This window comes from Macrotis lagotis, chromosome 1 (assembly GCF_037893015.1).
Source record: "Macrotis lagotis isolate mMagLag1 chromosome 1, bilby.v1.9.chrom.fasta, whole genome shotgun sequence".
NCBI classification, from domain to species: domain Eukaryota; kingdom Metazoa; phylum Chordata; class Mammalia; order Peramelemorphia; family Peramelidae; genus Macrotis; species Macrotis lagotis.
Window position 1 is genome coordinate 452,701,956 of NC_133658.1, and position 22,832 is coordinate 452,724,787.

Here is a 22,832-nt window from a genome sequence, read left to right on the forward strand (position 1 = left end):
AAACTAGGGTCCAAGCAAGTTAAATGACTTACCTGAGGTCAGAAAGAGTATAAGCATCAGAGGTGTAATTTGAAAGAAAATCTTCTGACTACAGACCCAGTGTTTTTAACCACTATATCATGCTACCTAATAGTACATAAATCCTAGGACTGGAAAGGTCTTGGATTTAAATTTTCTTGTTTAGTAATTTTTCAGTTGTATCTGACTCTTTGTGACCTTATTTGAGATTTTCTTGGCAAAGATACAGGAGTGGTATTTATTTCTTTCTCTAACTCATTTTACAGAAGAAAAAACTTAGGCAAATAAGGTTAAATGACTTATCCTGGATTATATATCTAGTGTTTGAGGCCAGGTTTGAACTCAAATCTTTCTGATTCCAGATCAACACACTAACTGTTGTGCCACTTAGCTGTCCTTGGAGATAAATACCCTTATCTTGAGTATGAATTGCGACTAATTCATCTCTGTTTTATCTTATAGAGTGTTTGAAGGACAGTAATTGTTAACCCTTAAGGGATAATTTTAAAGTTCACTGGATTATAGTACATGTGAAGTGATTCAAAAGTCTTAATGTGCTTTATGAATGTCAATTATGACTATATTGTGACTGTTATCTTTTGTGTGATACAAGTCAAGCATCATTATGGCAAGAAGTATTGCAAAACCTTTTGACTGCAACTCATTTGTGACTATTAAATTATTCTTGTTAGACAGACAGAAAGAAAAAGAGACACAGGGAGACATACAGAGAGAAAGGACTTGATAGTGAGAAAATGAATCTAGAGAAAAAGATTCTGAAACTATTTTTTGCTCATGTCACAGATTTTTTTTTGCTTGGAGGAATAACAGCACACTGAATATTTAAGTTGACTACAAAGAAGGGTTCTTGGGGCAGTCAGTCCTCTGGCCTTCCTAGTTGGACCTTGGGATTCCTTCACCCTCCAATCTCTTCTTTCTTTGTTTCCCTGGGGTTATCATTGGAGGAGGGAGTTTTGTTCCATGGGAGATAAAATTTCTTGCCAAGATGAGATGAGCCAGAAGGAAATTGCAGCTCAGGTCTGGCATTAGGGAACATGGATGACTGAAAATGTAAGAAGAGTTTTCAGGTACACTTGAGCAAAACTCAGGCCAATCTTTGAGGACCAACTGATAAAGAGAAAAGAATTTTGTGGTTATGTGAAAAATCATTTCCAAATCTATCATTTTTTGTAGGTGTAGAGTTTTGAATTTTGATTTTTTTTTCCCTAATGAAGAAATTCCTTATTCTAGGAAAATCTAGGTATTTATTTTGTTATTCCAGTTTTCTTTGTTCCAGGATCATAGGAAAAATGTCTATCTCCCCTCTTCCGAATTTAATTTCCTTAGCCAGATGTCAGAAAAACCATTCTTGCTCACTGTGAAAATCCCTTTATCATATCAAACAAAAGAAACAAGATCATCTCTCTCTCTCTCTCAACTCTATGAATTTTTCCTTAAAAATAATAAATGTATTTTTCAGTTTGTTCTAATAGATAAATATTAACCCCTAGAGTTTGATCTCAAGAAAAATGAAAACAGAGTTAGACTAAATACACATTTATTAATATTTTTCTAGGTTCACTGATTATACAGGTGTTCATGTGGGGTCTGACTAGAGAAACAAACCCCTCCACACTAAATGCAGTTTTGCAGAAGGATTTTTCTACAATTCACCATCAAAAGATGGGATCTAAAAACTTACCTCTGACTTTTTCCATCTGGAGAGTGAGCCCTCAACTTAGATTTGGCTAAATATTAGACATACCTAATAGAAGGCAAGTCCTGGAGGGCAGGAAAGATAATTCCTCCCAAATCCAGAATCAATTATGCAAAGCAATGTGAATTTTCCCCCTCCAAGATGTCACCTTCAATGAGGGATAGAGGTCATCTATCTAATTCTCTAGCTAGCTAATTTGTTTATTCATTTGCTTATTGATATATTTATGTAGGCCTTTGGGAAAGGGGGAACTGTTGATCTTTTACAAACTACCTCAAGGTTAATGTGGGACTCAGTGGAAAGAAATCAGAAGACTTGGGACTAAGTTTCTTTTCTGACTCTAACTAGCTATGAGGCATTAGGAAACAGTGTCTAGCCCAGTCAACCAGTATTTGTTAAGTACCTACTATATGTCAAATACTGTGCAAAGGACTGATGATACAACTAAAGGCAAAAACCAGTTCTTACTGTCAGTGAACTCACAAACCAAGACTAGAGACTACATGCAAACAATGGTACCGATGATATAGACAAGTTGAATTTAATGTAGTCTCAATGGGAAGACATTGAACTTAAGGAGGGCTTGGATAAACTTCTTGTGGAAGATGGGCATTATGAAGGTCCCTTTTGTGATATTAGGGAACTTCCTTCTCCTCTTTAGGACTCAGATTTTCTCAAAGTAAAGGGAGTTGGACTAGATGAATTAAAGAGGTTCTAGATTCACAAAGACAAAAGTGAGGTAGGACCTGCCCTCAAAGACTTGAATTCTAATGGGATGGGGTAAGAAGGGAAATAATACATGTAAGGAGAGAAGTGTCTAGGGAGAGTACCTATTTGGCAATTCTTTTCCCTAAATCTAAAGCAATTGGAGTTAGCCCTGTGCTTTCTTCTAGCTCTGATATTCTGTGAATTCTGTAGATATCTGCTTTGTTGCATTCATATATTCCTATTGTATAATTTAATAGATCCACAGTCTCTTCAATATGAGTGTTCCCTTCATAGATGGTATCTTCTCTTTCTGTGTAATACTTTTCTATAACTTTCAATAAATCCTCATAGAACATCTATTCAATATATTGGAGACCTTCCTCTAGTTATTTTAAAATTGTTTGGATACCAGTTAAACACTTGAGTTGTTATCCCTCACTGTTGCTATTTGGCTAAACATATAGCAAGTTGTAGTAATACTCGTTTTGAGGAAAGTCCCATTTACAACTACATTTTCATTACAGTTAGCCCTAATGTAGACTTTGTTCTCATTGCTTATGGAGTCTCAGCTCTATATTTTGTTATAACCCGGGTCATAAGGAGTATTACATCTACTTGGTTTGAAATTATTAGTTGCTTAGAATGTGCTTAGAAAGGCTTTCTCTAAAGAGACATGGCTTACATCTTTGCTTTGCAATGTCTCTCTGTGGTTCTGGACTCTTTCCTTATGTTTAAACCTGATTTCTATCTGCTATCCATAGTGCCTATGTCATATTGATAGATCATCTCAGAGCCAAAAAGCTTATTATCATGTATAAACCTTCCTAACCTCTTTATTTCTTTATTTTATTAAGACTTAGAAGCTTAAGCAAACCCCTGGTGGAGAGAGAGCTGTTGCCACCAATCTGTCATATATTAAAGTCGTAGGAGCATAGCTAATTTGTCTAGTCCTATTTCCTGAATTAAAAAGAGAAGCTTAACCAATTAGAGTAATTGCTGGGACCGTTTCACTCCAGTTCTTGCAGTGAGATGGAGCTATGCCATCTGTTCAAGAAATGGGAGACAAGTGCCACAAGATAAGGCTGGCATGTCCTCCTTCTATGAGCATACAGGTAGTCATGGAGGACTGATGGCTGACACTGATGTCAGCAGGTTTGGAGAATACTGTCTTGGTCCTGGAGCAGAGAAATTTGAAGTGATTGGAGTGGAACTTGCCTTTCCAAGACAGGAGAAAGGAAAAAGGACAAGAATATAATTTTGCCTTGAAGTTTGGGATACAAATGTAGCTTATTGGAGATTCCATCTTTCTCACTGTTAGTTTCACTGATATTTTTAAATTAACCAGAAAGTGAGAAATTCATCATGAGACCATAATTTTCTCTGCATTGCATTGATCCATTTTATTTAGGTGATGGTCTAGGAGATCTTAATTCTAGATTTATGCAATTACTGTGCTTGCTTTCTTAAAATCAGTTCCTTTCCTTCTCTGGATCTAAGTTTCTCAACCTGTAACATGAGGGTACTGAATTGACCTATGTACTCTAGGTTGAAAGGGAAAATATACTTCATTCCAATCAATCAACAATTGTTAAGCACCTAATCTGGGCTAGACACTGTAGCAGATACTGGAAATTAAAAACAGCAAAAATAAAATAGATCCTACCCCAAAGAGATTATGATCTTTCAGTATATTTAATATACTTTAACTTGGCCACTCACTTGAAAACCTTATACTTAATTTTTTCCAGAACTTCTTATAATAGGAAAATGAATTTGAGGGTACTCTACTTGACCTTACAGCTCAAGTTAGAGTAGGGATCCACAAAAGAAGTCACAAAAATTGGTTCTCTGGAAGTTGGTATAAGTATGAGTTTTTATTACTATGGGTTAAAGCAAGCAGGCAAAAATGAAAGTGTCATACACACACACACACACACACACTCACACACATAGTACCACAGACAGATAAAGACCATGCAGTCCAGGATCACTTATGTGAGGGATGCAAGTATAATCACAAGGTCTTGGTTGGACTATATGTCCAAAATGAGGTCTGAGTTGCAAAGTCTGATACCTTAGAGGTGGGTTTGATCGAAATAGATAATGGACATCAAAATGTGGGAGAGGCCGTTGGAGAAAGGTTTCACAAGACTCCCTACAGAGATACCAGACTTGGGTGGAGCAATTTCCTAATTGGGATCAAAAATTGATTGAGGGTACAAGGTAGTAATTGGGAATTTCAGAACTGGGTGTTGATATATGGCAACTTGCCAGGAACTTTGTCTAATCAGAAACTGAGTTGATTCATTTTTTTTCATAGGATCTAAATGAGTTAGGGCAATGGAAAAATATAGGTTGTCTGGTATTACCTACATGTTTATGGCCATCAGGACTCCATATTGAAGATCTATTACTTACATTACAATATCAAACAATATGTTTCAAAAATCACAATCACAATATGAGGGAAAGCAATCCACTCTGTACCAAGCTGACAGGAAACTTAGGAAGAAAATGAGAAACTTAGGAAATATTTCTTAGAGAAAGAAACCAAGAAGGGAGGAGAAGATGAATAAGAGTGATTTGTCTGGGGTGAGGTGAAATGGAACTGGTTTTATTATTCCCATGGATTATTAAACTGTCCAACAAAGTGCTCTTCAGGTCCACTTGCTTTACACACTTGGCTAGCCTTGAGATATCCAAATCATATCTACCTAAGGGCTTATTTAACTATTGCTGTAAACACAGCTGTAAAACCCCACTGGGTTAAAAAGAATAACCTGAAGCCAAACAGAAGAAAAGCATCTTTTTTTTTTCCCTGTCAGAGACTATTTCTATCTTCTGATGGAATTAAAGTTACTGGTTAAAACATTACATACTGATCAAGAGGTAGGATACAACTTGCTTTGGAGGTGCCATCAATACAGCCTCATTGATATTCCAGCTCTCCAGTAATCTAGATTTAGAAGACATGAAAGCCTCTCTTAGTCAGAGAACCAGAACCTACTGCTCTTCTTACTACCATACATTTGTCTCTATATAGCCACCAAGAATGAAGGTCATGGACCCCACATAGGTGGGACTTTTTATTCCTTTAGATTACCAATTAGATGTAGATGTAGTTGAACATGCAACAATTATTTAACATTTTGTTGTTGTTCAATAGTGTCCGACTCTTTGTGACTCTATTTGTAGTTGTCTTGGCAAAGGTACTGATACGATTGGCTATTTCCTTTTTCAGCTCATCTTACAAATGAGGCAAAGGACTAAGTGACTTCCTTAGTTCACATGGCTAGTAAGTATCTGAGGTTAGATTTGAACTCAGAAAGATGATTCTTTCTGACTTCATAATGATGGGAATGAGTTTGTCTTAGACAGTGTTGTGTCTTCTTAAATGATGTTCAGCCCTTTAGTTTCAGAAGGAAGAGATTATCCTTCACAATAAATAATATTACTTTACTTCTGATGTATGTGAAAGTCATTCGAGGGTGACTTATGTCATATATAATGACAATGAAATATTACATATTAAATGTTAAAGAATAATAAAAAGATGGCATGTTGTCCTAGGACCATTTCTATATGAACACCATAAAAAGACAAGAGGAATAATGATAATTGGTGAGAATGCTAATCGTTATTAAACTCCATCAATCAATGAACAAGCATTATGAGCACTATGTGCAAAGTACTTTGTGAAGTGGTGTGAAGCAGTTCCTGGCCTCCAGGAACTTATATTCTAATGTGAGAGAAAACATGTATATAAATAGTCATGCTTCAGCATCACATTGTATTGTGAAGATAGCCTTGTATTCTTGAAGATGTATAGTACCAGTGGAGTACAAGTCCTGGTAGGTCCTACTAATCCAGGAAAGGCTTTGATTATTGATTTGGCAATAGACTATTCAAATGTTATTTATTCACCAATCTGACTCAGTTGAGAATCTTATCAACAGAAATTTGGCAACTAATGATAAAACTTTTGTTGATAGCAGTGATGATCTCTTCCAACCTATGGTCTCTGCATGGAATAAGTTACAGATCTTTTGATATAAAAGCAATCAAAACAGCAAAAGACATTTTTTTAGTTTTTTTTGCAAGGCAAATGGTGTTAAGTGGCTTGCCCAAGGCCAAACAGCTAGGTTAATTATTAAGTGTCTGAGGTCAGATTTGAACTCAGGTACTCCTGACTCCAGGGCCGATGCTTTATGCACTGCACCACCTAGCCGCCCAGCAAAAGACATTTATGAGGAACTTATATACACTATCATTTGAGTGTCACAAAAATTCTGTAAAGGGAGGCAGGGAATATTTCATTAGGTCCATTAGGTCCATTTTACAGATGAGCACTGGGGGGATCAATCTTCTACCTAGGACTGAGAGGTCCTACACCTTTCTCAAGAACTAGGAGAGAATTGTACAAACAAGCCCTAATCAGGTCCCACAGAGTCTGGCAGGCATCTTAACTAACCATGCTCAACTTAAATTATCCTGCATTAGCCATAACTCTGGGGACTTGTGATGTTGGCAAGATTTGCATTTGTACTAGGAGTTTACACAGCAATAGAGCCTGTTTGTCAGCTAATGCTTCAACTTTTTTTTTTCTCCACAGGGAGGTGCTTCAGGCACCTTTTAATGTTTTATTCAAACTGAATGCATAAAGCCAGGCTGATGGCAAATGGGGAGTTCTAATTCCAAGATAAGGAGTGATATTAGTCCCTTCCCACACTTCCCAAGAGCCTGCCATTATCCTCTGGTTTCCACACTGTATCCTGTTTGATATTTCCATTCTGAGTCCGTTTGTTGAACAGAGCCAAAGAATGAGTAAGTTTTGTCTGCAGAGTACCAGATATGAGTTTCTAGTAAAACCATTTATTGAATCTTAAGCAATTACAGCTATATAAATTTATTCAGAGGTGTAAGGGACAGGCCTGATTCCTGTACCCTATCTGTTCAGATTTGATATTGAAAACATACTTTACTTAGTCCTAACATATAAAGGATATTCAACAGTAGTACTTAGCTTCAGTCCCCATCCTCCAGATGGAAACTCAGTAGGAGAGAATGTGATGACTTTTGTCTCCATATATCCACTAAGTCTGAAGGTCATGGACCCCCACATGGATGGGACTTTTTATTCCTTTACATTACCAGTTAACTATTTCAAGGCAGCAAAAGGCTACCAGAGAGCAATGCCAAGGGAAGTACAAATTCAACCTTGCCTCATATGCTCCTGACTTTGTCACTTTTTAGGGAAAATTGAGCCAATGCAGAAAGAGGGAAGGAGAACACGGTCATGGTAGATATTGATCCTATCACAATAGGGATGGCTCAGATATCATGAATGCTGAGGTTCCAGATAACTTGGCTTCAGGTTGTCTTTTTACTACTAAGAATAGTAGAAATATTAACACATTTCTGCATTCAAATTTTATATTTTCAGACCCCATTGTTTATAATAAGAGATTAAAGGAATTTTTGGTATTATGACCAATAGCTAATGACTTTATAAATATTGATGATTTATTGAAGTAAGGAAATACTAGAATTTCTTTAATAGCGATTTTCCTGTTAGGGCTTTTCTCAAAGAACTTAACAGGGAATTCATTGGAAATTTTCATTTCAGTAAGCATATATTAAGAACTTGCTATGTTTTGGGTACTCTGATATGTTCTCATAAAAAAAAATGAATTTATCACTGCCCTCTGGGAGCTTGTATTCAGGGTAAGATAAACCACAGGTACACAGATAAGTTAATACTAATTATATACAAAGAAATCAGGAGGCTGCATGATAACAGTGACCTCAAAGTCAGGAAGAGCTGCATCCAAGGTTAGCTTTGACCCATTGAACTGTCATTGCCTTAGGCAACTCTCTAAGTCTATGTGAAGGAATTTTAGAGACCATAAAGTCCAACTTTCTTATTTTACAGATGCTAGAACTGAGACTCAGCAAGTTTAAATAAGTTACTTAAGTCATAAGGTTAATTATTTGAGTTGAATACACACACACACACACACACATACATATATGTTCTAAGGGGCTTTCAAAATTTCTTTAGATTTGTTGGTGAGGCAGATCTAGTATTTTTGTTGTTTAGTTATGTAAGTTGTATCCAACTCTTCATGACCCCATTGAGAATTTTCTTTGCAGTGGTTCTGGAGTAGTGTGCCATTTCTTTTTCAATTCATTAAATGATTTGCTCAGGGTCATATGGCTACTAGTGACTGAAGCTAGCTTTGAACTTAGGTCTTCCTGTCTCTAGACCTTGTGCTTTCTTCATTGTATCCCATTGTATGCCATTCATATAAGAGCCTCCCAAATCTGATGTTATGATGTTTTCAACCAGTTTTTAAGAAGACATCAAGTTCCAGAATGGTGTTCTTCCCCCTCACTCCCTGCCCACTGTATTTTTCTTTTCAATAATTAGATGAGCCAGCAAAGTCCAGAAACCATAACATGGTAGGCTTTGACTTTCTGAAATGTAGGTGTCTGCCAACCCTCCCATCTATCACATATACCCAACAATAGGAGCCTATTGTCTACCTATAGGGCAGCATCATCTAAACCAGTGTCATTTGTCAGTGACATTACCCAGGACTTTCATTAAAGCAAAAGTCGAAGGTAGGTTTGTTCCATGTCATCAAACTGACAGGTTTGAAGAAGTTGAACTTCCTTGCATCTTTATGAGAAGCTCAGACAAGTTTTCTCTGAATCAATTGTCTTTTATGTCTCTGCTGAATTCCAGCAAAAATGCCAAGCTCATTTTCCAGAGCGCTTACTTAAACACAATATCCTAGGATTTAGACTTAGAAGGGGCCATATATGTTACCTAGTCCAAACAGCAGTTTGGGAGACAGAGGGTTTTGTCTAACTTGTCACAGCTAATTAGTAAAATCATTGACTGACAATGAGCATGAAAAGTGCAAGGGACAGTCTCTGCTGTCAAGAAGTTTGCTGTTTACTGGCAGAGACAACATACAAAGCAGTCTACATGATGTAAGCTTTATGAAGGATAAATAGGAAATAATAGAGAGGAGACATTAAGAATCAAGAGGGGTCAGGGAAGGTATTTTATTTGGGATTTAAGGAAGTGATAAAAACCAGTAGCCAAAATGAAGGAAGAAGAGCATTCAAGACATGGGATACACGGAGAGAGATATCTGGAGCCAGTATTATAGAAAGTAGGTCAGTTTAACTCAAATACAGAGTGAGAAGGAATCTAATATAAACATAATAAGAGCTTACTAATTGTTTAATTGAGTGAAATTTAATGTCATGTCTAATTCATTATATTATCTAGTTTATAAGGTGAACAACAACCTTGTGAAGTAGTATATAGAGATGAAGGGAATCCTTTTTCAAAATATTTTATTTATTTATTTTTCCAAATATATGTAAAGATAATATACAACAATCATTTTTGTAAGGTTTTGAGTTTTATATTTTTCTATTTCCTCTCCCCCTACCCTGACATAAAGCTATCTAATATAGGTTTTATGTATATAACTATGTTAAACATACATCCATATCAATCATGTTGTGAAAGAATCAAAGGGAAACAACATTAGAGAGAAAAAAACATAATATATGAAAACTATAAAAAACTGCATATAGAAAATTTGGTCTACATTTAAACTCCTTAGTTCCTTTTCTGGATATGAATGGTATTTTCTATCACAAGTCTTCTGTAATTGCCTTTGATTATTGTTCTGCTGAAATGAGCAAGGCCATCATAGTTAATTATCACATTGCAGTGAGTACAATGTTCTTCTGCTTCTTTTCACTTCACTCAACATCATTTCATGCAAGTCTTTCCAGGCTATTCTGAAGTCCCATCCCTTGTGATTTCTTATAGGAAAAAAATACTCCATTACGTTCATATACCACAATTTGTTCAGCCATTCCCCAGTTGATGGGCATCCCTTAATTTCTAATTCTTTGCCACTATGAAAAGAGCTGCTATAAATATTTTTATACCTGTGAATTTTTTTATCCTTTTTGTGATCTCTTTGGGTTATAGATTTAGTAGTGGTATTGCTGGATCAAAAGGTATTCACAGTTTTATTTCCCTTTGAACATAATTCCAAATTGCTGTCCAGAAAGGTTGGATCAATTTATAACTCCACCAACAATGTATTAGTATTCCAGTTTTCCCACATCCCTTCCACCACTGATCATTTTCTGTGTTAGTCATATTGGTCAATCTGATAGGTTTGAGGTAATACCTTAGAGTTGTTGTAATTTATATTTTCTAATCAATAATGATTTAGAGAATTTTCATGTGACTATAGATAGCTTGTTGATAGTTTTACATACTACTTATTATTTTAAGGAATACTCCATTTATTTCTAGACTGACTAGTGATTGTAATATGTTGGTCAGCTAGGTGATGGCGCAGTAGATAGAACACTGGCCTTGGAGTCAGGAGGATGGAAGTTCAAATGCACCCTCAGATACTTGCCACTTGCTAGCTGAGTGACCTTGGGCAAGTCACCTAACCCTGATTGCCTTGCATCCAGGGCCATCTCCAGTCATCCTGATTCCTATCTGGCCATTGGACCTAGATGGCTCTGGAGGAGAAAGCGAGAGTGGTGACAAGCACAGAACCCCTCTCACTCAAATCCAGTTCACGTGCTTGTCATAATATCATCACCTCCCTGATGCTGTGGTCTTCTTCAAAAATGAAGGAAAACCATTATTATTAGGAATGGGTGCTATATTTTGTCAAATGGGTGTGAGGTGTTGGTCTAATCTAAGTTTCTTCCATACTAACTTTCAATTTTCCCAGCAGTTTTTATGAAAGAGAGAGTTTTTATCCCAATAGATGGACTCTTTGGGTTTATCAAACAGCAGATTATTTTAATTGTCTCCTGCTTTTTGCACCTAGCCTATTCCACTGGTCCACTGGCTAAGGCCAATACCAAACAGTTTTCATGACTGATGCTTTATAATATAATTTTAGATCAGATAGGGCTAAGTCCCCTTCTTTTGCACTTTTATTCATTAATGTCCTGGAAACTCTTGACATTTTATTTCTCCATATAAATTTACTTACCACTTTTTCTAACTCATTAAAGTAATTTTTTGGAATTTTGATTGGTAGGGCACTAAATAGGCAGTTTAGTTTTGGTAGAATTGTCATTTTTATTATGTTAGCTCTACCTATCCATGAGCAGTTGATATTTGCCTAGTTATTTAAATCTGATTTAATTTGTGTGAGAAGTGTTTTATAATTGTTTCAAAAAGTTTCTTAGTCTGTCTTGGCAAGTTGACTCCCAGGTATTTTTATATTGTCTGAGGTTACTTTGAATGGGATTTCTCTTTCTAGCTCTTTCTGCTGTATCTTGCTAGTCATATACAGAAAAGTCGAGGATTTATGAGGATTTATTTTATAACCTGTAACTTTGCTAAAATTGCTAATTGTTTCCAGTAGTTTTTTGGATGGTTTCTTGGGATTCTCTAGGTAGACCACCATGTCATCATGTCATCTTCAAAGAGTGAGAATTGTGTCTCTTCCTTCCCAATTCTATTTCCTTCAATTTCTTTTTCTTCTCTAATTGCTGAAGCTAACATTTCTAATACTGATCTTATTGGAAATTCCTCTAGCTTCTCCACATTGCATATAATGCTTGTTGATGGTTTCACATAGATACTGCTAAATTATTCTAAGGAACATTCCATTTATTCCTGCACTATCTAGTGTTTTTAGTAGGAATGGATACTTTATTTTGTCAAAAGCTTTTTCAGGGTCTATTGATATGATTGTATAATTTCTGATAGGTTTGTTGGTGATATAATTGAGTATACTAACAGTTTTCCAAATATTGAACCAACCCTGCATTCCTGGGCTAAATCCTACTTGATTGTAATGTATTATGCCAGTGATAACTTGTAATCATTTTGCTAAATTTTATTTAAGATTTTTGCATTTTTATTCATTAGGGAGATAGGTCTATAATTATCTTTCTCTGTTTTTAACTCTTCCTGGTTTAGATATCAGTACCATATTGGTTTCATAGAAAGAGTTAGGCAGAGTTCCATCTTTCCCTATTTTTTCCAAAGAGTTTATATAGAATTGGAACCAAGTGTTCCTTAAATGTTTGGAAGAATTCACTGGTGAATCCATCAGGCCCTGGAGATTTTTTCTTAGGGAGTTCATTGAGGCTTGTTGAATTTCTTTTTCTGAGATAGGGTTGTTTAGGTATTTAATCTCCTCTTCATTTAACCTGGGCAACTTATATTTTTGTAAATATTCATCCATTTCACTTAGATTATCAATTGGCATAGATTTGGGCAAAATAATTTTGAATTATTAGTTTAATTTCCTCCTCATTGGTGGTGAGTCCACCTTTTTCATTGATGATGCTAGCAATTTGGTTTTCTTCTTTCTTTTTTTAATCAAATTGAGCTGATGTTTATCAATTTTATTGGTTATTTCATAAAGCCAACTTTCGGTTTTAATTCAACAGATTTTGCTTTTGATTTTATTCATTCTCCTTTAATTTTTAGAATTTCCAATTTGGTATTTAATTGGGGATTTTTAATTTGTTTTTTTTTTCTAATTTTTTAGTTGCATGTTAAGTTCATTGATTTCCTCTTTCTCTAATTTATTGATATAAGAATTTAAAGATTATAATATTTGCCCTGAGAGCCACTTTGACTGAATCCCATAGGTTTTGGTATGTTGTTTCATTATTGCCATTATCTAGGATAAAATGGTTAATTCTTTTATAATTTGTTTTTTGGTCCACTCATTTTTAAAATGAGGTTATTCCATTTCCAATTGTTTCTGGGTCTATATCTCCTTGACCCAACATTGTGTATGACTTTTATTGCATTGTGATCTGAGAAAGATGTATTCACTATTTCTGCCTTTTGCAGTTTATCATTAGGTTTTTATGTCCTAGTACATGGTCAATTTTTGTATAAGTTCCATTCCCATTGAATTTCCTCCATAAGTCTACCACATCTAGTTTTTTTTAACAATCTATTTACCTCCTTAACTTCTTTCTTGTTTATTTTGATTTGATTTATCTAGATCTGAGAGCAGGAGGTTGAGGTCTCCCACTAGTAGAGTTTTGCTGTCTATGTGTTCCTGGAGTTCTTTCTGCTTCTCCACTAAGCATTTGGATGCTATTGCATTGGGTGCATATATATTCAGTATTGAAATAACTTTATTGTCTATGGTACCTTTTAGGAGGATAAAGTTTCCTTCCTTATCTCTTTTAATGCTATCAATTATTGCAGCTGCTTTGTATGAGATAAGGATTGCTACCCCTGCTTTTTTCACTTTAGCTGAAGCAAAATATATTTTGCTCCAACTTTTTACCTTTATTCTATATGTATCTCTCTGCTTCAAATGAGTTTCTTGTAAGCAGCATATTGTAGGATTCTGGCTTTTAATCCACTTTGCTATTCGCTTATGTTTCAAGGAAGTGTTCATCCCATTCACATTCAAAGTTATCATTACTAATTCTTTATTGCCCTACATGCTGTCTTCCCTCTGTATTTTCCCCCTTCCCCCCTTATCCGTATTCCCCAGTATTTTATTTCTGAATATCACCCCCTTCAGTGTGTTTGCCCTCTTATCACCCCTCCTGTTTCTTTCCCCTTTCCCTTTTTACCTTTTCCATTCCCTTCCATTTGTTAGTTCCCATTTTTCCCCATGACCCCTCCTTTTCTTTGTCCCCCCCTCCCCTTTTCTCCTTTTAATACTTGAAAGGTTAGATGTTTTTTAAGTTAACTAAGTATGTGTAAATTGACTTTAACCCAAGTCTGATAAGAAGAAGATTCAGGTGTTTCTCATCTCCTCCCTTCTTCCCCTCTGTTACCATAGGTATTTTGTACCTCTTAGTGCAATGCTATTTACCCCATTCAATCCCCTGCCTCCTCCCGTCTCCTTCCTGTCCCCCCTTTCAAGGAAGTAGTGTTTTCAAAATCATTCTGAGTCATAGAAAATTCCAAGTGTCTGTCACTTCTAGCTAAGTACATTCTGTCTAATAGAGTTAAAATTCTTGAGAGTTATTAGAGTCTTTCTCCCAAGTGAGGTTAAAGCCAGTTACATCCCATTGCATAGCAGTCTCATGGATAGGTCATGAATGTCCATCACTTCTGGCTAGGTATATTCTCTCTGTTAGAGTTACAATTCTCAAGATTTATAAGTATCTTTTTCCCCATGCTGGGATATAGCCAGTTTCAACTTATTGGATAGCAGCTTTTTTTCCCCCTTTTACTGCTGCCCCCTTCCCCCCCCCCCCCACCTTTTTATGTGCCTCTTGAACCTCCTGTTTGATGTCCAAATTTTTTTATTTAGCTCTGGTCTTTTCATCAGGTATTTTTGGGATTCTTCCATTTCATTAAATGTCCATCTTTTTCCCAGGAAGCAAAGGCTGGGCTTTGCAGGATAGTGGATTCTTTTTTTTTTTTTTTTAGGTTTTTGCAAAGCAAACGGGTTTAAGTGGCTTGCCCAAGCCCACACAGCTAGGTAATTATTAAGTGTCTGAGACCGGATTTGAACCCAGGTACTCCTGACTCCAGGGCCGGTGCTTTATCCACTATGCCACCTAGCCGCCTCAGGGATAGTGGATTCTTGGCTGCATTCCAAACTCCCTTGCTCTTTGAAATTTCTCATTCCAGGCTCTTCCATCCCTTAATGTTGATGCAGGCAGGTCCTCTGTAATCCTTACTGTGGCTCCTTGATATTTAAATTGTTTCTTTCTGGCTGCTTACAGGATTTTCTCTTTTATCTGATAGATCTGGAATTTGGTGTTTTCATTTTAGGGTCTTTTACTAGAGGGGATTGATGTATTCTTTCAATGACTACTTTGCCCTCTGGTTCCATGATATCAGGGCAATTTTCCATCATTAGGTCCTGCAATATGAAGTCCAGGCTTTTTGTCTCTTCAATGTTTTCAGGAAGTCCAATAATTCTCAGCTTGCCCCTTCTTGACCTATTCTCAAGGTCAGTGGTTTTGCTGATGAGGCAGTTTAAATTTTGTTCTATTTTTTCTATTTTTTTGATTTTGTTTAACTGGCTCTTGCTGTCTCATGAAGTCATTCATTTCTACAGACTCCATTCTTTTTTTTAGGGAGTTTTTTTTTTAGTCTTTTTTGCAAGGCAAGTGGGGTTAAGTGGCTTGCCCAAGGCCACACAGCTAGGTAATTATTATGTTTCTGGGACTGGATTTGAACCCAGGTACTCCTGACTCCAGGGACGGTGCTTTATCCACTGCACCACCTAGCTGCCCCGGGAGTTTTCTTCATTAACCTTTTGTAACTCCTTTTCCAGTTGGTCAATTCTACTTTTGAGAGAGCTTTCCATTTGATCAATTGAGGTTTTGAGAGAATTATTTTCTTTTTTGCATTTGCCTAATTGAGGATCTGAGAGATTTTTTTCATTTTGTATTTATCCAATTGTATTTTATAAAGATTTGTTTTCTTGTTGCAAGGTATTAGTTGTGTATCCCAAATTTTCCAGTTGATTTTTCAACTCTTTCCCTATTTCTTCAAGGAAGTGTTTCTGTGCTGAAGACCAGATCACATTCTCCTCAAAGGTTCTAAGTCTCTCTGAGTCAGTGTCTTTTACTTCCAAGAAATTTTTTATGGATCCACCTTTCCGCTGACCCTTCTTCATTTTGCTAAGACCTTGAGCTTGTGAGGGGCTGGTTCAGAGGGGCTTGGGATCACTGGAGGCTCTACTCACTGATTGCAATTTCTCTGGCTGGCCAGTAGGAGGTGATGGTTGCTTTCTCTGTGACCTTGATTGAGGCCTTCTGCCTTAGCTTGAAGGGAGAGACTGAAGCTATTGAATCCTTTTGCCTTCAATCAATGGTGGGCTTTATCCTGGGGTAAGGTCAATCCTCTCCCTATTTTCAGCTGGGCTGGTTCTTCTGCTCACACACCTGTGCCTGAGGCAGAAGTAGCCTGGGATTGTTTGTTCTGGGAAGAAGCCTCAGCAGCAATGGAGGTTTGGACTCAGAGTTTCTCAGACCAGAGGAGCCTAGGGATGGTGTTCGCAGGTCTCTTACACCGAAACTCTCCCCCCAGCCCTGTTGGCAAGCTCCAGAGGTTCAGGGCCAACAGCAGTGCCTCTGCTCCCTAGCTGACTCAAGCCCCCGCCATCTAGGCCCATCACTGCTTCAGTGGGTCCATCTCTTGGGCCCTCAGACTCCAGTGCTCCAATTCAACTGCTAATCTGGCTGATTCTGGGCTGATCTGACCTCTGCTCCCAGACTCACCTGCCCGGATTTGCCTAGGATTGCTTTGGGAGACAAATCCTGAGGTAGATGTTCTTTTTCTTGGCTTTTCTTTCTGGGTTTTGTGGGTTGGAGTTCTGTTAAGAGGTTTGTTTCATATGCTAGATGAGGAAAGATCAGGAGACTTTAGAACTCTGCCTGTCTTCTCTCTGCCATCTTGGCCGAAAGTCCCAGCTGGTTATTTTCAATGCTTGCTCTGCAGCTCTCTGTGCTGGAACTCACCCTCCTGAGGAATGGGCCTCACAAGAGCTTCTCTTCTCTGAGCCAAAATTTCCAAGACTAAAGTTGATCTTTGAACCACCACACACTAAAGTTTCTGTGGATAAGCCCAGTCCTCTGGCTTCCCCCCACTGCTGTCCCTGAGGTCACCCTCTGCTCTCCATTCCCAGCTCACCCACAGTCTCCTGAAGCAAACCTTGTTTGTAGTTGTTCTTCTCCTAGCTTCTTTTTCTGGGTTTTGTCAATTGAATTTCTGTTAAGAGGTTTCTTTCATGGTATTTTTGAGGGGAGGAACACTTAGCCCAGTGCCTGTCTTCTCTTCGCCATCTTGGCTGGAAGTCTGTTTTCTCATATCTAGCTTTTCTGAAATTTTATTCATCTTCTTAACTTCTTTCTTGTTTTTTTATGCTTAGATTTATTTAATACTGAGAGCGGGAGGTTGAGGTCCCCCACCAGTATAGTTTTGCTATTTATGTCTTCCTGTTAGTTTCTCTTTTATATCATTTGGTTCAACCACCTTGTTTAACAGATGAGGAAATTCAGTCTTAGGATGTCAAGTGACAGAATAATAAAACTGACGTTCCAGCCTATATCTCATGATATTTGATTTGGTGATCTTTTCTTTATATTCTAAGTATCTCTACCATGTGTAGCTAAGGTCTGCTCATCCTTACTGAAGAGAATTTTTGCTTATTTTCCTTAATCAGTGGATACCAGTGACCCCAGTCACTCCGGAATTGTTATCAAGATACTCATAGGGTTAGGAGAGATATCCAAACCAGACAAATATGTCTCCAAGTTTTTGATCAGTATTGTATAATTGAAAGTTGGAAGAGATCTTAGAGACCATCCAAAATGAATCCCTTACCTTTCTGAAGCTCTCAACCCATTGGCAAAACCGAATCCTAGGGTACAAAGAAGTTAAATCATTTTCCAAAGCTCACACTGGTATTTTAACTTGATTTCTTATTGTGAAGAGTGTCTATTTCAGAGTTTGCAACTTAAAAATGCTCCCACTCCAAGTTTGACTAGCCAGAGAAATGTCAGTCCCCAGTCATCATACAACAAACATCAGGTGAGTCATAGAATTATAAAACATTAGAAAGTGACATTAGAGACCATTTATTCCTATTATGATATGTAACTTCTAGTTTACAGGGACCTAGATTTATCTATTGGGCCTTTTTTTCCATCAGTAAATCATTTCTACATCTCATTTCTTCATGCCTCTACTCATATAACTGGTCATTTCTGGAGTTAACCTGCATGAAGCTTATTCAGTTTTCAAAAGCAATAGCAAACCCAGCATTAAAATAACTAACTTTTTATTCTGGATGGAAATGAAATACATTCTTCATATTGTCATGAATCCCTCCATGGACTCCTGATTTACTCAAAATTCCTGCTCCCAGATAAGGAAGTTTGGGAATTCTTTGGCAAATTCTTCATTTGAATGTCTCCCCATAACCAGAATTTCTCCCTCCTCTCTTTTTCTGTGGGAGTCTAGAAACATTCCAAGATGCTTCAGTTTTTGGAAGCCTTTATTCTCTTTCTCTCAAACTTCTCCCCATGTTGTTTTATTTCTTCCCCCAAATATCTCTATCAATCAATGACTTCATTTTAAGCACACAGTGTCATAGGAAATGAAGTTTTAGTTTTTCCCCAGTGAAAGTTTACACTTTAGGTTTAGGTATCCTGAGGAATGCAGTCTTCTATTGGGCAGGTATTTTACACATATTCCTATAGACACAGAAACTGGAGTTAAAAAAAGGGTCAGAAGATGAATAAATTACCAAAATGTAGTTCTTCTGATTTCTATTTTGGAGCTCTTTCTACCACAGAAGTTACCAAACTTTACTTTTCCATCTATTCCTTTAAATTAGACTTCATTATAAAACCTGAAACATCAAGTGTGACTCTTCTTTCCTTCTATCCCTTTCCTCCATCTTTCCTCTTTCAATGATATCTTCTCCTGTCTCATGCAATCAATAGAGGCATTTAAAATAAAAGTACTCTTTAAAATGAATTGGGGGGGGTATATCTTCTTTTCCTTGTATCAGTGACTCAAGTAATATATTATGAATAAAATTCTAAAAAATAATACTTTAGTACTTTAACAGAAAGTTTTAAGTCTTATTGTTTTAAAAGCCTTGCTTCCTGCCTCCTAATTTCCTTCCTCAAGTCAAATCTGTCTCTTTGAGCTCCATCATCCAGGTGAGATTGTGCTACACCCAGGGGCTGTTTTTACTGTGACAGATCCTCTGTTCTCTTCCCATACTGATTACTCCTTTGAAGAATCTTTTGATGTTTTGGAGTTTGCCCTTGGCAGACCTTTGCCAATGCCAGGGGGTGCCAGTCTTGCCTACTTACTGAGGCTGCCCCCAAGTGCAAATGTTAGATAATTTTTATATATTACATATGCACTTCAGATGTATATACATATATATACACATGTACACACATATATAATATATATTTTATATATATGTACATACACAGACATACACATGCAAATATGTCACGTGAACTTTCAACAGAATGAATTCCTTCACTATGTAAACTTTTAGCCATTCAATGTTTAGTGATGTGGTTTCTGTTTTAGTCAGATCCTTTGTTTTTTTTTTAAACCATAAGATGTCAGAGACAGAAGGGACATGAAGAAATCATCTACTCTAGGCCCCCCTTCCTTCTTTCCCTTTTGTTACCTACCTGCCTTTTGGTGATGGGGTAGGGAAAGATTGGTAATTTAAATGATATTAGGTCTTAACTAATCCTATATTGAGACCAGTCAAAATTGGTGAAGTTAACCTGGAGAAGGAAGATTTCTGAGGGAAATCAAGGGTATCTTTATGTATTTAGGGTGTTGTCATGTGGAAGGTGATCTACAGGAGGCTGTGATAGGAAGATGGAGAAAGGCAAATATTAACTGAATGAAGGAAAAAACTCACTAAAATTGCATGAAGCTTATTCAGTTTTCAAAAGAAGTAGCAAACCAAGCCTTAAAATAACTAACTTTTTTTTTCTGGATGGAAAGGAAATACATTCTTCATATTTTCTTCAGTCCTTCCATAGACTCATGATTTACTCAAAATTCCTGATCCCAGATAAGAAAGTTGGGAAATTCATTGAAGATTACTTCTATATTTGACTGTCTCCCTAAACCAGTATTTCTCCCTCCTCTCTCTCATTAAAATCATAATAGAATGTCTTGGGAACTAGTAGATCTTCCTTATCAATAAATGCTACATCAGTCAATCTGTGAACTAACCTTTATTAATCACCTACTATTTGCTATGTCATGATTAAATTCTGGGGATACAAAATAAAGGCAAAAAAAAAATGTCCCTGTTGGAATGGTGTGGAGGAACTCTTATCCAAATATGGATTGGATTAGGTGAACTCTGATATCCCTTTTAACTGTGAGATTTTGTTTCTAGGGAATCATTTGATTACTTTTTATAGAAAACTCTTATACATAGGTTTATTAGTAAAAGAGGGTAAAACTACTGAATTATAATACCATATATTTGTATATGCTTTCATATATTTTTCTTTCCATTGGATGATGCTAGAATTTTTGTCTGCTGGACAGAATAATGAACTGGGAATTAGTTGAAAGGAAAACTATATATGAATGTCAGCATGAGGAGACAATCTTAAACAAACTAGGTATTGTCTATTGAGGGCTTTGAACAGCAGGCTAAAGAGTTTAAATTATATACTGTAGACAGTAAAAAACCAGAGGGAAATTTTTTTAATTTAGAAAGTCTTTCAATTTATGGATCAACCCTCTCATTTCACCAGTGAGGAAATGAAGATCGAGAATGACTAATTAATGTGAAAGTTTGGGGCAAGATTTGAACCCAGGTCTGCCTGACACTAAGGTCAGTGTCCTGATGACTTCAATATGTTAGCTCTTCTTAGGGAAATGACATCATTAGAGTGGCATTTTAGTAAGCAAGGATAGCTTTGGAAAAACTCCTGCAGGTCCACACAAAAGTTGCATATATCTTTCTATCCAATAAGATAATATGATAAGAAGAAAAGTCAGGTGAGGACAATACTTATCTCAGGATTTTTATTCGCTTCAATAATTAATGCCACAAGGCACTAAAGTATTTTTTCTTTCCTCTGGAACAGGTATAAACAATTTATCAGCACAATCTTTTTTTCTTCTATCACCAGTTCTCCTTACAGTTCATCTGAAGTCTGTTAAAAAAAACAATTTTGGCTTATCATCTCTATCACTGGTAGCTTTAGAGGAATTTACAGACTATAAGCTTGTTTAATAATTTTTAATTATGAATTTAAAACTTTTACACTCTGAGATAAAATAACATATATCTTAATAATGTAATTGCACAATTATTATGCTTTTTAAATGTCATTGGAAGGTCTATAATACTGCTTTGCTTTCTTTAATTTAAAACCTTTTCAAGTTTACTTTGTCAGAATCCAAATGTAACGTGGAAAAGATCTCAGAATTTCTGAAGGTTTTAAAGTCAAAGAATTACCAATGTTTGTTATTTTTTCTAATAAATGGAGAACAAGATTCCAGAAAGTGATGAAGGAAACTGATAAAATTACTCTACCCCAACTCAGTATAGGTGAACCTTGGTGATAAACTCTCAACAGAAACAGAAATGTATTCCCCTTCCATATGATTAGGGATCAGGATCTTTATTAATCTGAAAAGCAAAAAATCCCCCAAAAAACAAAAAAACAACTCATTGTCAGGAAATTAATTCTCATGTTTTTCATTCATAGAAAATTATAAATCAACATTATTTGGTTGGAATATTGCCTGAGATTTCATTATTGGGGTGATTTTACAAAAAGAAAAAAAAGATATAGGAGTAAATTCAACAAAGACTGATACAGACTAAAACATTTTTCCATAGCATGGACATTAGCATAAATTTGGTATAAACCATGTCTATAGGCTGATGATAACCTGTCACTTTTCTTACTTTTTTTTTTATTTTATTTTTTTAGGTTTTTGGTAAGGCAAATGGGGTTGACTGGCTTGCACAAGGCCACACAGCTAGGTATTTATTAAGTGTCTGAGACTGGATTTGAACCCAGGTACTCCTGACTCCAGGGCTGGTGCTTTATCCACTGCGCCACCTAGCCACCCCTTCTTACTGTTTTTCTTACTGTTTTTGAAACAATGATTGTTTTTGAATTTTGATGAAGCTGTTTATTTTTTCAAAAAGTTCTATCTCATCATTGCCAAGTGTGTTAGTCTGTGTCTACACACAGAGAGAAACCAACCTAACACTTGATTTTTCCATAGTAATAGAAAGGAGCATCAATTTGGTTATCTTAAATCATAGATAAAATAATAAAAAGTTCTTTACTGATAGACGAGACATAGTCCGTGTCTTCAAAGACATTACAATTTAGTAAGACTAGGTTTGACATAATACAGTTACTGTTGTTGATATTGTTTAGTCATTTTTCAATTGTATCTGATTCTTTATGACCACATTTGAGTTTCTTAGCAAAGATCTTTACCATTTCCTTCCCTATTTTATCTTATAGATGAGGAAATTGAGGCAATTAGTGTTAAGAGACTGGTCCAGGATCACACAGCTATTACGTATCTAAAGCCATATTTGAATAAAGGAAAAGGAGTCTTCTTGACTTCAGGCACTCTATCCACTGTGCCATAATATAGGAAAATAAATGATAATTTCCAAATGAGAATGTAGACGTTTCAAAACTGAACCTAAATCATTGTAATATGTTTTGAAGCACAAAGCAAAATTTATTTTTTCAGAGGATAGTGGTCTGTGTGGGCTTACTTTAGGTTTACTTAGGTTAATACTGAATTGAGCCTTAGTCATATACCAACTTTCCATGGAGGATTTTTCTTGAAAGTTTTTTGGATGTGAAAGAAAGGTGACTT

At 36.3% G+C, this 22,832-nt stretch overlaps 1 protein-coding gene and 1 long non-coding RNA gene across 5 annotated transcripts in view; both read left to right on the forward strand.

The window, feature by feature from the left end:
* SPOCK1 (SPARC (osteonectin), cwcv and kazal like domains proteoglycan 1) overlaps positions 1–22,832 on the forward strand; it is a 1,031,033-nt gene that overhangs the window by 578,769 nt on the left and 429,432 nt on the right. The window lies entirely within an intron of this gene.
* LOC141506594 (uncharacterized) overlaps positions 1–22,832 on the forward strand; it is a 63,703-nt gene that overhangs the window by 25,113 nt on the left and 15,758 nt on the right. The window contains exon 2 of the long non-coding RNA XR_012473922.1: positions 7,056–7,267. This is a non-coding gene — a long non-coding RNA (uncharacterized LOC141506594). The remainder of the gene's footprint in view (positions 1–7,055; positions 7,268–22,832) is intronic.